At 30.9% G+C, this 16811-nt stretch overlaps 1 protein-coding gene and 1 long non-coding RNA gene across 3 annotated transcripts in view; one reads left to right on the forward strand and one right to left on the reverse strand.

The window, feature by feature from the left end:
- The window catches only part of LOC127718113 (protein Wnt-6-like), an 85296-nt gene that overhangs the window by 40392 nt on the left and 28093 nt on the right, over positions 1-16811 (reverse strand). The window contains exon 1 of one of the 2 annotated variants that reach the window (XM_052224057.1): positions 3732-3830. The exons of the other annotated variant lie outside the window; for it this stretch is intronic. The gene's annotated coding sequence lies outside the window, so the exon portion shown is untranslated. Of the gene's footprint in view, positions 1-3731; positions 3831-16811 lie in introns of those variants that run through there. 2 annotated transcript variants of the gene reach the window in all.
- LOC127718114 (uncharacterized) overlaps positions 1-16811 on the forward strand; it is a 49222-nt gene that overhangs the window by 31232 nt on the left and 1179 nt on the right. The window lies entirely within an intron of this gene.

Consider the following 16811-nt stretch of genomic DNA (forward strand, 5'->3'; position numbering starts at 1 on the left):
AATTTTTTCTTAAAATGTCCTGTAGCAAGTCAGGAATATGTTATCAAATAGTTCGTTTCTATGTATGTTAGCGGCATTGTTTTTGTTCACTTCAGTGTTTCTGTTGTTTCGTTGTTTTCCTCTTATAGTTGATGTGTTTCCCTCAGTTTCAGTTTGTAACCCGGATTTGTTTTCTCTCAATCGATTTATGACCTTTGAACACCGGTATACTGCTGTTGCCTTTTATTTAACAATAATAATAGACTTTATGAAAAACTTAAATGGATCTGAACTGTCAGGAGTTATGTAAATACACGGTTCTGACTTAATTTTAGTTAAATAACTGTTTTATTTCAAGACATTTAAGGTGTATAAAACACATACAGGAATAAAAATCAATCTCAATGAACAAAATAAGTGTTTGTGGAACTGCTATATATCCAATGCAATTATTCCTGTAATGTATGCGATTTAAATTTCTTAACATTTTAAGGTCCAAGCAAATATTTGTCAAATGTATTTTTAGTCAAAGTGTTGGGTTTTCCCCTTAAGAAGATATTTGGAAAACATAATCAGGTTTTTTTCAACTATACTAATGAAAGTTATCCACCTCAAATCAATGTGACAACACGTATCGTAGAATGAATATAACACAGTGAAAACTGTTTTAGGAGGCCACTTAAAAGAGAGCAAAAAGGGGTCTCATAAGACAGGTGGTATTCTAATACAGGTTTAATTTATATGAAATACACCATAGAAGGACCTAAAATTAATGGTCTTATAACACAGCTTTTTGTTTACTGTAGATGGCCTTTTAAGCAGATTTGGCTGCTAGAAAAAGTTTTGACAAATTTTTTATATCTCTATCTTAGCTTATTATTTTATCACAAAAATAAAGATTTATTGTCAAAGTTGATTCCAACTTGAATTTGATTAACCTTAGTATTTCACATCCATTTTTGAACGCTTTTATTACCAATAAAACTAACAGGTTTAACATCTTTTGTTTGGCTTTTTGTAACGGTTAAAATGATACTGTTATTGTTCAATTTTTTCGTCTTCTACTTTTTTTATAAACTTCAACTTGCTTATTTTTATTCTGAAATCAGATTGAAATGTATTCTTTCTTTCTGCATTGAAAGTCAGTAACAATAATTTCTTGATACGGAATCAGATTATGTCTTCCTGTGGCTGTATAAAATTTACTCCGTAGAACAAACAAATAAGTATACAGAAAAGTGTGGATGGGGGGTTTACACACTAGGGAATAATAAGCAAAAAATATAAAGAATAAAGAAAAATGGACCAAAAAAATTAAAATAATAGAGAATAATGGGAAAAAAGTATAAAGAATAAAGAAAAATGGCCTAAAAAAGAATACAGAAATGAAGGACTCCCCGCACCCCCCCCCCCCCCCCCCCCCCAAAAAAAAAATCCAGACCCTCATACGGTATGATATCATATCAACAGGTTAAGTACTTGAACTTGCTTTCAGTAAAATCAAGTACTCTATAATACAGAATTGATTATTATTGTTTTGTTTACCCTTGTGTTTATGTTATTCTGGTATTGCAACTCTAGCGGACTATCACTAACTTATCTTTTATTGTAATTCTTTATTATTACATACATCGAGATTAAAACGATGAGGATTGTGATTTGAAAGACTACTGTATTCCCATCACATGTGCATGTGCCTGACCTAAGTAAAAAAACTGGTCAGTGTTTTGTCTTTTATTGTAAATTATTAATGTTTTTATCATTTTTTTAATTTGGTTTTGATGGCCAACGTTTTTTTATATAGTCTTTGTTAAATATTACCTATTTTTATTATACTTTTTGCCATTATAAATGTTGACATACTAAATAGACACATGAAGTCCTTATACTGATCTCTAAATGTTAGTTTACAAGGAAAATATATTTTGGCTTTGAGAGTTCCTGTTGAACTTAAATCTAGAAAAGCGGTTCGGACGTATGCAATTTATAAAGTGTTTTTTTTTTCATTTTCTAAAGTTGGTTTGCTACATGATACATGGTATACATTCTTTTTTATAGTGTCCTTGTGATAATACTAGTAGTCGGTCATGGAATGCTATTATTTTAGACCTTCTCTTAAGGATGTTCGCTCCTCTGTTTGAAAGTAACAAGCTTATTTAAAGACTGTTATAAATTGATACTTTATAAATAACGGAACATTAAAAGTAGAAAAAAATGGCAGATCCGTGTGCTTGTTTTTGAGATATAATCAATTGGACATTTGGCGGGAAATGATTCTCTCTAGATTATTCCTACAGTTAACTTTAAAACCTTTTTTTTTCTTATAAAAACGATGAAAAATAACAAAGATTTTATAAGATTTTGAAAAATGGCTTGTTAAACTATAAGTATAAAAATCATAAAAGAAATTTAAGGGTTAGCATGTAAAAATATCGATGGCTCTAAATGGACAAAACCAGAACATCCTTAAAATTTAAAACTATCTTGTCGTGCATATCATATCAATGCATGCGATTCCCAACGGAAAGAAGATGTAAAAACAATCCATAATATTTATAGTATTCACTATTAAAAAATCAAAAAAGATCTGCAGTGTCCACAAGCGATAAGTCTGCATTTTCCTAAAAACAATCGCCTAAAAAAATTCTGGAAGTTGGTGGATATCCCTTAAAGATTTGTCTTATTTTATGCTCAGAAACTGTGGAATACTTAGTATTATAATTCGTGGTATACCAACTGTCGTGTATATCAAGAGTATAGAAAAACCACAAATTCAAATGTTCAACGAATTACAACATTTCCATAGTCTTTTTAACTTTGGTAAAACACCGAATTCAAGAATCAACGAAAGGAGAATTTTGCTACAATTCACGAAAATTGGTTCATTTTATTTTCAATTCAAAATGTCCTTTCGTCATGGATATGGTTGAACATTAGCCATTGAACGTTATACATCCATACATCCATCAAATTACCAGACATGATAGTTCATATTTTTTTTAAATGGAAATGTTCAAAAAATCTTTATGTTCACATTTATATACAACTTCACTAAAACATTCGCAGAAGCTTACACTTTTCAATCTAGTTTCCTTAAGGGTCTTGATAGGTATACTGCAAAGATTTTTCTTTACCATATATCTAATATATTAGTTATCAATAGTTTTAGTAATTTTTATTTGAAAAATATCTCGTTTATATTTTTGGGACCTTTATTTTAACAAACCTGCGATATATGACTACAAGAAGGGAGTGGAAGAAAAAAAGAAGAAGTCTCCTGTAACAAACAACTTGAAAATTCTACGAGGTCTACACATTGAATATCATAGATGCTGCTAATTGTAAAGATCAACTAATCATACTATATTGAGGTGGTTTCAAATTATATCTGTTGTGGTAAAACTATAATTTTGATGTCAATATAATATACATAAGTCCTAAACTTTCATTTCAAGAAAACATACGAAACGTCACGTTTAGATTCAGGTTAATTTGAGTTTTGTTTCATATAATTGAGAGTTCATACGCTTCCGAAAATCAGAAATATTTCTAATTTGTTTTCAGATATAAAAGCGTGGTCATTAAACACTCACTACTTATCAATTGCACAGAATTTCAAACTCAACCTCCTACCCTCACCCCTGTTATTATTTAAGAACTCTCTTATCTGAGCACAATATAACGATTACAATCTTAACATGTTTGGAAAGTTGTTTAAATATGCCTCCACGGCGAACTGGTAAAATACTCACCCCGATCTTCTTACTTTTGACAGTAAAGTGTGCTTTCTCAATAATTGTGCACTCATTCAGACATTTTCCTTCCCATTGAAATCGTCTATCACCTTGAACAACTGTGTATTAACTGCTTTTGATGTGCTAAGTAATCTTATAAATACATTATCTTAACGCGTACCACGAACATTCAGTTTTAATTAAATCATTAAATCCAATTTTTATATCAAATTTATGGCAATTAAAAAAATGTAACACATATAGTCTGATTGATACAAAATAAACTAGGTTACAATAAATATGCAGATACAAAATATTGAAATATTGCGAATACTTTACTATTGTTCTTAATGAAGGGATTTGAACAGTCGTTCGGTATGTTATAAATCTATAGAAATGAGAGAAAAAAAAACATAAATTGGACAGCAACCAAACACAAGCTTAAAAAACTGACAAAATTTTGTGGAAATTGCGTTCATGTGTTGTTTTAATGTTTTAATTTACTTGAGAAATGGTTGTCATTAAAACTAATGTACAACACTGCATAGGTCCTTCGACCCGACTTTGGAGCAGGACTAAAGACCCTCAAATAAAATACCCCTGAACATAAGACCTTGGACAAAAGCCCTCTAAATGAAAACAAATAATTCTATTAAAAATAATTATTTGAGAACTTAAAATGTAGTAAATATTTTAAGTTCTGGAATTATTTTTTTATAAGAATTAATTTAACATTATTCTTATTTAATATTTGTATTAATACGTTAATTGCAAAAGATAGTTATTTCTTATGTTTTACTATGATACAGTGATCTTGATATATTTAGATGAATGAAACAGGCAATCAGAGATATGACGATAGCACCAATTTCTTAAAAGAAAAAGAAAAACATTAATTTATTGCTGAAGTCAACACATATTACAAGTAGAAGTAACTTCACGTCAAGGTTTCTTAATGAAAGAAGATTAAGACTACCCATTATATATTTCAAAAGTGGAAAGAAGATATAAAATCATGTTTTTTTTCAGGGGGATTTTGTCGTAGGTAGGAAAAGGGGGTTGCTCTAAGGGCTTTTGTCCTAGACCTCAGTTAAATAATCAAAAGTAGACTACAATCTATGAACTGAAGTAAACCACAATCAAAAGTTTATGTTGTACTGTCAATGTACAATTCGTTACTCAAAATTGGTCACACTTTTAATTCTACTATATCTTAATTACTTTTTTAATGTAATTTTTTGGACAGTTCAACTCTAAAACTGCTTCTAATAGTTCTACCCAGGAAAACTTTAGAACCGTTCTAACCTAGATCAGATCCTACAAGATATATCCTAGATCAGATCCTTCCAGTTCTTGACTAGATCATATCCTGACAATTCTATTCTTAGAACAGTTTTATGTCGCATTCTTTATGTATTTCCTTTCTTTATGTTTCTTTATTTCTTATATTCTTAAAATTTTATCTTATTTCAAACAAAATATTCTAGGAAACAGGTATTATTTTCATAAACATTTAAGATTGTTCATTTTAAAAAAAATATAATTTTGAAAATTTTTATTTGTTTTTCCTTTGATTAGGTTATCTCTGTTCAAAATCATAATCTTATAAGATACTCTAATTTATTTCATTATGAAACGTACTACCCTAGGGCTGGTTCTGATAGAATACAAAAAAAAATGGAAAGAACTCGTTATAAATTTCATGCGTTCGAAGCGCTTTCTGGATTTACCTTCACCAGGAAAGTTCAAAGCCGAATATTTGAAAGTCAAGAATGTGTAATAACCTAAACAGTTGAAGAGCTATATAACCAAAAAGGACCTAAACAACATAGCCAATTTATCTTAGGTCAACTTTGACTGAGGGAGTTGAAACCTTCGTTTTCTTACAATAGGAAGGTTTGTTATAAATCATGTCAGTACCGAAGTACTAACTACTGAGCTGATGATACCCTCGGGGACTGATTGTCCATCAGCAGAGGTATCGACCCAGTGCTGTAAAAAATGAAATGAAAACAACAGTTTTAAACAGTTCTACGCTAAAGTATATCTGTTCCAGAAAAGGCCTGAACATATCTATAATAATTTGTATCGACAATTCTGAGTTTAGTTAAGAGATGATCCCAACTGTAATGAGGCAGGCGACCAAGAACAGAAGAAAAAACGGACAACACTCAAAGAAAACGACGATACGATAAGATAAACAACCGTCTACAAAACGCAACATAGAAAACTAAATATTGAGCAACATGAACCCAACAAAATATTGGAAAAGAAGGCAAGTTCTCTGGAAGAATAAGGAGCTACTTATCCACTTGTGGTACCAATAATTTTTCATCATCACTTGATACTTTGTTTAAAAGTATAATTTCGAAATGTTATATTTAATTACTCTGACAAACAAAATACAAATTACATTAGAAATATATACAACAAATTGTTTAACAGCTTGTAAATCAAGAGGCCCTAGGCGTCAGTTCCATTGACCGTTTTAAAAGGGAACTTATACTTGTATCTATGATGAGTTAATTGTACCTGTTGAAAACTGGATTCAATGTATTGTAGCTTTTTTTGTACGTGAACTTGACAAAAGTCAGTACTAAAAATGCACTCCGTTCTTTAGATTTGAACATGGGTCAACTAATGTTGCCTTTTTAATGATACAAACCACATATGTTTTAACAATAAGAAATTGTATGATATCATAAAACAAATAAGAAATCTTACAACAACCCGGATGTATCTCTGTAAATGGCCAAGATTTAAGGAAATTGATGCTTTCCTTCAATCAGCTGTTGTCGTTTTATTAAGATTTCATATCTAATCTAATTTATGCGAGTGTTTTCTAAGTATCTTAATCTAAATACTGTTCAGGGAAAATCAATTTTCTAATGTGGATAATTTTTATCAAATATAGATAAGTAAGAGTCAGGTTTGTTTTACATCTAAACTTATTTGTTATGTTAATATTTTTGCATATTAAAAGAATTTAAGTATTGTGTTTTATTCGGTCAACAATTGACAGAGAAAGTCGATTAAATCGGCGTCAGGGGTCGTTTTGATCTGGATTAAATTATCTTATCGTTAAAAATAAAAAAATAAAATCATCATGACATCAGTTATGGCCGTTCTTTTTGAATTGATAATTTTAATGTCGTTTTTTTGTCGTTTTTTAATTTTGTTTTGCTGTTTATTTTTTTTCACCCTTCTTTAAGTTTTATGTGTTCTATATTCAGTTGAACCAAGCTAAAGTGATTATAATCCAACAATGAAAATTTATTATCTGTCTAAAATATACAATGTATATCTATCATAAGAATTCTTTCTAGTCACTTTAAGGGGGGTACAGAACAAATTAGGGAGTTAACTCTTTTTAATCACATATTATTAGTAAAGAGAAACCAAACTTCTCAATGATTAAAATTAGTGTTTGTCAAACTGCTAAATATCCAATGAAATTATTCCTGTAAACTGTGTGGTTCAATTTTCTTTTTCATAATAGAAAAACAAAGGATATGGGGTATCATATAAATAAAGTACTATTGAAACGTTTTTTTTTTTTATAGTAGATCAATTGTTATTGAAACATGTTGTACTCACATCATAACGTATTCAGAATAGTATTGTAATAGATCAATTCTTATGTTTAAACATAACTCTGAACCAGTTGGTACTTATACTATGTAATATTCAGAATAGTTTTGTGATATATCATTTATTATTGAACCATTTTTTAACCTTGTCCTGAACCATATTGCACTCACATGATATCATATTCAGAACAGTATAGTAATAGATCAATTATCATTTCTAACCTTACCCTTAACCATATGTTACTCGTATAATATCTTATTCAGAATGATATTATAATAGATCACCTATTATTGAAACAGGTTTTAACCTAGTCCTGAACCATTTTGTACTTACACCATATGTTAATCAGAATAGTATTTGAAATAGATCAAATGATTAAATAATATGTTTGTCAACAGGTCAAAGTAATATTGTGTAAACATTTTATGAAAGTTAAACGAGTTAAATATATTTTAGTCAAAGTGTTGGATACCCTCTTAAGCAATGTTTTTCATCGACAATAGGTAAAAACTGTAAATTATGTACAGTAGAAAGTGCTTCGCTCTTATCTTGGGAACAAGGTGCGAAAAAGCACAACGTTCACTTTTTATCATTTTGCAGAATACTATCTTTCAATGGTTTGATTGTTCTGCTTGTAAGTATGGTACTGATATAAAAAGTTGTTAAGGTTAATGTTAATGCACTGTTTACAAAACTTTGAATTGTTCGAAATACTAGGGATGTTCTATCTCAAGAATAGATTACCTTAGCTGTATTTAGCAAAATCTTTTAGAGTTTTTGTTTTTGGTCCCCAATGCTCTTCAACTCCATACTTTTTTGTCCTTTTAAGTTTTTTCTTCGATCGTCCCTATTAGTCTGATGTAGATAAACGCGCTTCTAGTGTACAACACTATAAGCCTGTTATCTTTGATGACTTTATTTTGCACGACTTGGTTAGCTCTACCTATGATATCACAATTACCTGGTTAGCTTCTCTCGCTCCTTTTTAAGTTCACGAGATTCTCTCAGAACTTATTTGTTACATTGATTTGTATCTTCGTAATTGATTATCAGATTTGGACGTTGGTAAACAATTACGGTAAACCAATTTATTTTCGCGGATACTTTATTTCGCGTTTAGCCCTTTCTAACCCATTTTGCAACGATTTAATTTCGCGATTTTCAAATTTACTTGATTTAGTTAAATAATGAAATATCCAAGTTTTACATATTCGCGACGATTTATATTCGTGTTATTTTTCAACTCGCGAAAGTCGCGAAAATAAATTGCTCGCCTAAATTAGTTGGTTTAAATTATTGCCTACATTCAGTTACTCTAAAAAACAGCAAAGTAGATACCAAAGGGCAATACAACAAATACAGACAACACCACAACATAAATATCATCATCCAAATAAATCATAAAAAAACTTGTTTCTGCATGATAACTTTTTTGAATTCAAATATTTTACCCCATTTACATTAGACTTTATAATTCCGGCGAAAAGACAAAATTAGAGTTTAGATATGAATTGGAATGTAAATACAAATATACGGAAACAGTTATTGATATATTGCAATACAATTCTTGGTACGATATTGCATTGGTATAACTTTAGAAATTAGTTGAAATAGCTATTAATCCATTGCAATACAAGTTTGACGACACTATGGTTCGAGGTAAGGTATGAAACATGTTTCAATGATAATTGATCTATCAAAATACAAATGTGAATACGATTTGTTGTTAATTAGTATCATGTGGTTCAGCTCTGGGTATACATTTTTTTCAATAATTATTGATATATTGCAATACTATTCTAGATACTGTATAGTTTGAGTACCATATTGTTCAGGGCAAGGCTACAATACTATTCTGAATACGATATGTTTTGAGTACCTAAGGGTTCTGAGCTAGGTTAAAACATGTTAAAACTAGTATATATTATTGTTTAAGTGCCAGCTGAAGCCCGCCTCCGGGTGCGGGATTTTCTCGCTGTGTTGAAGACCCATTGGCGGCCTTGGACTGTTTTCTGTTCTTTGGTCGGGTTATTGTCTCTTTGACACATTCCCCGTTTCCATTCTCATTTTTTTTCAATAATAATTGATGTTAACAATACTACTGAGTACCATATGGTTCATGGGTAGGTTAAAAAATGTTTCACTAATAATTGATTTACTATAATAGTATCTGTTTATGTTATTGTGTAAGTACCATATGGTCCATGTTTCAATAATATTTGATCTATTACAATACTATTCTGAATACGATTGAGTATGAGTACCATATGGTTCAAGGCTAGGTCAAAAACAGTTTTTCAATAATTTAATTTGGGATGTAACACGTCCTTTGATTGGCTGAAAGTTTTTGTCTATCAGCTCATAGACATAATTTTATCATGTGACCGTGACATCATCAACGTTTTTTTCATGATTTACTCCTTAAAAATGGAATTTAGAATCAAATAATAAGGAATGACTGCAATATTTTTGCTGTCTATTCGAAATAATCTAAAATATGTGGTGCACACTTTTAAAATAACTCGCTACGCGGTTATTCAGTGTGCACCACATTTTTGATGTTATTTCTACATAGACAGAAAAAATATTACAGTCATTCCTTAAATAATAAATAAATAATATAATAAATATGGGTTAAAAAATAATTCAAACATGATTGATCTATTACAATGATATTTTGAATACGATATAGTGTGAGTACCATATGGTCATGGTTAAGGGCTAGGTTAAAAAATGTTTCAATAATATTTGATCTATTACAATATTATTCTGAATACGATATTGTGTTATTACCATATGATTCGGGGCTAGGTAAAACATGATTCAATGATTATTGATTTATTACAATACTGTTTCGGGTCTTGGTATTAAACAAATGTTTCAATAAATAATTGATGTATTACAATACTATTCTGAATACAATGTTGTATGAGTACCATATGGTTCGAGCTGGGTTAAAACAGGTTTCAATAATAATCGATCTATTACAATATTATCCTGCATACGATTGGGTATGAGTACCATATGGTTCAGGGCTAGGTTAAAAGCATTTTTCAGTAATAATTGCTCTTTACAATACTACTGAGTACCAAATGATTCATGACTAGGTTAAAAAAAATGTTTCATTAATAATTGATCTATTACAATACTATTCTGAATACTATGTGGTATGAGTACCATATGGTTCAGAGCTAGGTTAACAAAGGAGGGACGAAAGATAACAGAGGGACAATCAAACTCATAGATCGAAAACAAACTGACAACGCCATGGCCAAAAATAAAAAGACAAACAGACAAATCATAGTACAGATGACACAACATAGAAAACTAAAGACTAAGCAACACGAACCCCACCAAAAACTTGGGTGATCTCAGGTGCTCCGGAAGGGTAAGCAGATCCTGCTCCACATGTGGCACCCGTCGTGTTGCTTATGTTATTACAAATCCGGTAAATAGTCTAATTCGATATATTGCAATACTATCTGATTACAATATGGTTTTTTTTTACAATATGGTTCAGGGCTAGGTTAACACATTGCTTTAATAATAATTGATCTATTGTAATACTATTTTAAATACGACATAGTGTGAGTATTATATGTTTCGGGTTTTGGTATAAAACAAAATGTTTCAATAATAATTGATCTATTTCAATATTATTCTGAATACGATAGGGTGTGAGTTCCATATGGTTCAGGGCTAGGATAAAAAATGTTTCAATTATTATTATTCTAAAACAATATTATTCTGAATACGATATTTTGCGAGTACCATATGGTTCAGGTCTTGGTTAAAAAAAGTTCGAATAATAATTGATATATAACAATACTATTCTGCATACGATATAGTGGGAGTACCATATGTCCGGAGCGAGGTTAAAAAACGTTTCAATAAGAATTAATCTATTACAATACTATTTGAATGCGACATGGTGTGAGTACCATATGGTTACGGGCAAAGTCAACAAATGATTCAATAATAACTGATCTATAACAATCTATTCTGAATAAGATATGGTGTTAACAACATATGGTTCGGGGCAAGGCTTAAAATTGTTTCAATAATAATTGATATATTACTATACTATTCTGAATACAATAGGGTGTGAGTGCCATGTGGTTTGGGGATAGGTTAACAAATGTTTCAATTATTATTGATCTATTACAATACTATTCTGATTACGACATGGTTCGAGAACCATATGTTTCGGGGCTAGGTTAAAAAATGTTGATCTATAACAATACTATTTTGAATACGACATTGAGTGAGTACCATATGGTTTGGGGCAAGGTTAAACCATGTTTCAATAATAACTGATCTATTACAATACTATTTTGAATTTCAAAAATTATTGATCTATTATGATAATATGTTGAATACGATATAGTGTGAGCACCATATGGCCATGGTTCATGGCTAGGTTTAAAATGTTTCAATAATATTTGATCTATTACAATATTACTCTGAATACGATACTGTGTTAGTAACATGTAGTTCGGGGCTAGGTTAAAAGATGTTTCAATGATTATTGATCTATTACAATACTGGTTCGGGTCTTGGTATTAAGAAAAATGTTTCAATAAATAATTGATGTATTACAATACTATTCTGAATACATTGTTGTATGAGTACCATATGGCCGTGGTTCAGGGCTAGGTAAAAAAATGTTTCAATGATAATTGATCTATTACAATACCATCTGAATACGATATTGTTCAGGGATAAATAAATAAAATGTGATGAAAATGTTATAAATCTATTACAATTCTGAGTATGATTTGGTTCGGGGCTAAGCACCCCCCTATTAATGACCGATTGCAATACATAATGGACTATGATAGGCTTCGTGGTTACAAATTGATATTAATTTTTTTTTATTAAAGTAATATTGTATTTTTTTGTTTTGTATGAAGAACTTTCTTTCAATAAGTATTTGATTTTATTCAATAATTATTGGTCTATTGTAATGGACTGCATGTATGCTATGGGTTTTGGTCTTAAGATATGAGTATGATATGATATAGTTTTAGGAGTAGAAAATATGTTCAAAAGATATATAAAATTTTGAAAATGTTGTATGAATGCCAATAAGACAACTATCGACCAGAGAAAAATGACGTAGATGTATATCTATTTCAATACAATTCTGAGAAAACTATGGTTAGAAACTTTAGAAAAAAGAAAACGAAACAAGAATAGTCACGGAGCAATCATGTTCAATTGGTCGACAGAACAAAGACGATAAGACAATCACCAGTTAAAACAAAAGAGCAAAAACATTGAAAAGCGAAGACTAAGATTGAGCAATTAAAACCCAATCACAAAAAAAAAAAAAAAAACGGATTCAGAATGAAATAGAAAATACTTTGAAATAGGTCATAGATCAGTATACAATTAAAAGTATGATATGGTTCTGGGATAACTTTTTAAAGGATCAAATAATATGTTGGAAGAGTTTTTTTTATTCCAATACAACTTTAGCATTATAGAGTTTGTGTCTATGTTGTTTTTTTAGTATATTGTTTAGTTTTGCAATAGAAAATAATCTTAAAATAGCCATTGGTCTATTACAACACAAAACTAATCAAGACATGAAAAGGCAATATGTTTTTGAACATTAAAATAAAATAAGAAGATGTGGTATGATTGCCAATGAGGCAACTATCAACCAAAGTTCGAATAAAGTGAATGTAAGCAATTATAGGCAACCGTACGGCCTTCAACAATGAGTAAAACCCATACCGTATAGTCGGCTATAAAAGGTCCCGACATGAAAAATATCAAACAAAACAACTTATGAAAAACAAATATGATAGACATACACCAACGCGACCACTGAACTACAGGCTCCTGACTTGGGACAGGCACATATAGAATGTGGTGGGGTTAAACACGTTGAAGGCAGTTATTGATTTATTTGAATACTATAGGCTTAATATTGTCAAGTATTGTCCCGAGTAGATTTTAATATTACACGAGCGCTTACGAGTGCAATCTAAAAAAATATTGTATTCTACTAAGGATAATAATCACCATTATGCATGCGTGTCGAAGGCCTCACTGTGACTTTGAGATGAAGAACAGCAATAAAAGCGCTGTTCCTTTGCTTTTTGTGGTTTTTTTTTGTTGCTGTGCATGAACTGATTTTGTGTCATGGATGGATACCCCACATCCTTTGTTTTTCTATTAAAGGATTTTTAAAGACAAACACCGCAGTCTACAGAAAACCAAAGAGTGGAGCACACAAACTAATTCAGTTCAGATCAGTTCAGTTTCTTGTATGTTCCTCCATTAATTGTGGAGCACTACCCATAGGGTATAATTGTAGCAACTATATACACCTTAAAACATAAGGGAACATATAAACTTATGTACAGATAAATGAATAAAGGCAATATCATTAATTAATTCATGGATAGTATTTACAGTTTTAAACCATAAAATTAACTAATCATAATGTGCTCAGGTGTAAGTAAAAGTTATGTAGGAACTGAATATAATCAACAAACCAGGGGGGGGGGGGGAGTTATGGTTTTTTCCTAAAAAAATATTCTGATCCCCAATTTGATGAGAAAAAAAATATTGTGGTCAAGCAGATGACCAAAAAAAAATATTCTGAATCCAGATTTTCCCCATACCGTATAGTGTTTAATTTTGAAATTTTTGAAGTTTTAAATCTGACTTAGACAAAAAAACATAACCCCCTTCCCCCCCTTTTTGAAGTTGCTCCTTTAATGCTCGGGATTTTCCAAATTTGTGTTTTTTGTATTTATAAAAGTAAAGATCCAAGTTGAACTATTATAATAAACGACGATATATTTTCACGTTATTCTTCACAGTTTCAACACTCGGAAGTCGCAAACATCAGTCTCTCGTGATGGTTCTTTGTAGTAACCAGAAGTACAGTTAAGTAATGATTTCCTGAGTTTATCCTCGTACCAAATAGGGGGTGTATTATTCGATCATTGATTTTTTAAACTTTTATGTGGTAATCTTTTTTTACTTTTGCATTGGCACTGATTTAGTTCTATGAATGCCTTCTTGGTATATTAATTCTTTTCCGAGCTGCAAAAATGGCGCGAAAAGATGTTTGAATAAAAATTTTAAATCTTGCAGTTATTCACGCTATAAAAACAGTTGGTAGAAATTATTTAACAATTTACCTGAAAAATGTTGTTGTCCGAGAGTAAATAGGTTTCCGATCGCCTTTAAAAGAATAAACATATTCACTCAGAAATTAAAGAAAATGATAACTTCAGATAGAAAGAAGGTGATTTTATTTGTACTCCGCTTAGTTCCTTATTGTATTTACTTCAACGATCAGCAGTTGCTAATTTATTTTTATTGTCAATTATTAGTATTACGTTTTATTATAATGTAATTAATTATGTTAACCGTTTTGAATGTTGTCTATAATTATATGCTCTGTAGGAAACGCTATAATGTTGATGGGACACGTATTTCAACGGTTTTGATTTAACTCAGATCACGTGGGTGAGACACGAATTTCTTATTGTTTATTGTTTGTTTACTACAGAGCATGTAGATGGGACACGTACACGTATTCCTACTCATTTGTGACCTCAGAGCACTTGGGTGGGACATGTATTATTACTGGGTTGTATACCTCAGAGTATTTGCACGACATACGAATGTCTTATGGTCCGGAAACTACAGAGTAAGGGTAAACTATAATGTAAAACCTGAACGTGGATGAGATGCAAATTTAGTGTCTGTTAACAACATAGCAAGATCGAATATTTTTTATGAATATAAGAAATATCTGTAGAAATGCAATATAGAAATGGTTACAGAACATGTGTAGAAACGAAATTCTAATGATTTTAAGTCGAGCTGGGTCAGACCAAACACTTTACAATTACAAAAATGCTGCTCCAATGACTTAATTTGAATAAAGGGCAAATATAAGTTGGTCTTGAGTCAAATAAATGTATCCAGATTAAGTTAGCATCTCGTAGATAATAATTGGACAGTGTGTTGGTCTCCGTGTTGAAGGCCGTACTTTGACCTATAATGGTTTACTTTTACAAATTGTGACTTGGATGGAGAGTTGTCTCATTGGCACTCATACCACATCTTCTTATATCTATATATTATACACCAGTATATATATTTAAATGAATTTATATTTCGACCTGCTAGTCAAATACGTTTTGTTAAAATATACTTTTTCACTTTTTTGGTCTTTTGGAAAATGTTGTTTGTGCTGTATTTAGACCCCTCTACCAAGAAATTTGTTTTGCATGCACACGTATAAAAATTGCGGTTTTTATCCAACGCAGTCATAGGTTTGAACGTTGTTTTCAATTTAGACTTGTTTATATGACTTTATATATATATATATAAATCAGTATTTATCATGTTAATACAAAAGATAAATGTGTTATACATATAAGCTTATTCAAAGATTTCTCTTTGGAGGTGCAATAAAAGTAGAAGTGAACTGAAATTTAGAATTATAGTGTACGACATTTACATAGAATTCTTGAACATGTTGGCATGGTGCCTACTGATTTCTTTTTTTTATATTAAACGAAAAAAAAATTGAACTTTTTTCATTGTGGACTGGTTTTTCTCTCCGGGTACTCTGACTTTCTCTGCCAATAATATGAAAAAGACAAGGGCGCTGAAAGTGGTGTTAAGCACCAACAAATAAACAAACAAAACGGGGACGTTAAAATCAATAAGTCGTGTAGAGAAAGTGTCATGCTCTTTGTACGTTAAATAGTCCTTGCTACAACACTTTGAGAAGTCCGTAGAAGGATTGTTGCAGGACAATTCGTTAACCCCTATCTAACGTTTTTCAAAATTTTCTAGTGGAGTCTAAATTCCCTGCTGTTCATCCGGGTAGACGATTTGATTAATTGAATTCATTTAAGGGGTACAGAACACCTAAAGGGAGTTAACTCTTCAATATCGGCTGCACGTTTTAATCAATTACTATTAGTAAAGGGAAATCAAGCTTCTCAATGATCAATATTAATGTTTGTCAAACTGCTACATATCCTTGTAAATTGTGTGGCTCAAATTTCTTGAAATTTGTCAACAGGTCAAGCTTCTCAAATTGTATGAAAATTAAACGAGCCAAATCTTTTTTGGTCAAAGTGTTGGGTACTCCCTTAGGGAGCTACCATTTGATTTTTATGGGGGGGGGGGGGGGGGGGGCTAGGATGAAATTTGAAAAAAATAGGCAGGACAGGAGTTTTGAGTAAAAAATAAAGGCAGGATGAGACACTCTGCAAAAAAAAAAAATGGCAGGATGAGACACTCTGCAAAAAAAAAGAAGGCAGGATAAACTAAAAAAAAAAAGGCAGGACCGAATAGAGTGAAAAATAAAAAGGCAGGACAGAGATTACAACTAAAAAAATAAATGCAGGACAAAATTTTTCATCCTAGCCCCCCATAAAAATCAAATGGCAGCTCCCTTATTGAACAATGTTTCAAACTTATAACATAAACCACATCTCCTATACTATAAAATGTTTT

The sequence above is a fragment of the Mytilus californianus genome, unplaced genomic scaffold, assembly GCF_021869535.1.
Source record: "Mytilus californianus isolate M0D057914Y unplaced genomic scaffold, xbMytCali1.0.p SCAF_10, whole genome shotgun sequence".
NCBI lineage: Eukaryota > Metazoa > Mollusca > Bivalvia > Mytilida > Mytilidae > Mytilus > Mytilus californianus.